This window comes from Chinchilla lanigera, unplaced genomic scaffold (assembly GCF_000276665.1).
Source record: "Chinchilla lanigera isolate Chin_1 unplaced genomic scaffold, ChiLan1.0 scaffold00033, whole genome shotgun sequence".
In the NCBI taxonomy this organism is placed as follows: domain Eukaryota; kingdom Metazoa; phylum Chordata; class Mammalia; order Rodentia; family Chinchillidae; genus Chinchilla; species Chinchilla lanigera.
In genome coordinates this window covers 9,036,108-9,036,709 of record NW_004955434.1, presented here as the reverse complement: position 1 = coordinate 9,036,709, position 602 = coordinate 9,036,108, and positions in this window count along the sequence as shown.

The following is a 602-nucleotide window of genomic DNA, read 5'->3' as shown; positions in this document are numbered from 1 at the left end:
GGGTGTAGCTCTCACACCCATAATCAATCAAACTCAAAGCCTGCCTCATGGCAGCATGAGGCTTTGGGGGGACACCCAGACACAAACCATAACAGCATCCAGAAAAATGAAATACCTAGGAGTCAATGTAACAAAAGATGTAAAAGACCTCTACATTGAAAACTACAGTACTCTGAAAAAAGGAGACTGAAGAGGATGTCAGAAAATGCAAAGACATCCCTAGTGCTTGGGTAGGAAGAACCAATGTAGTGAACATGGCCATACTTCTTGTTTTGGTTACTTTTCTCTCGTTGCTGAGACAAAATACCTGACGCACAGAATTAAGGAAGGAAAGGTTTATTTAGCTTACAGTCTGTGGAGGTTTCAGTCTATACTCAGCTGGCTCCAAGGCAGGGTGGCAGGGCACAGGGGCAACACTTCAAGCTGGCAGAAGACGGCAAAAGCAGCAAGAGCAAAAAGGGGGGAAGAACAAGCCTCTTTTGCCTTATATTGTAAGCACACTCCTCCCACCCAGTGGGGTATATAGCACTCACATCATCTCCACACCCTGCTCTTGCACAGGCTCAGGATGATAGTAAGGACCCTGGCCCCCTGCTGAGTCA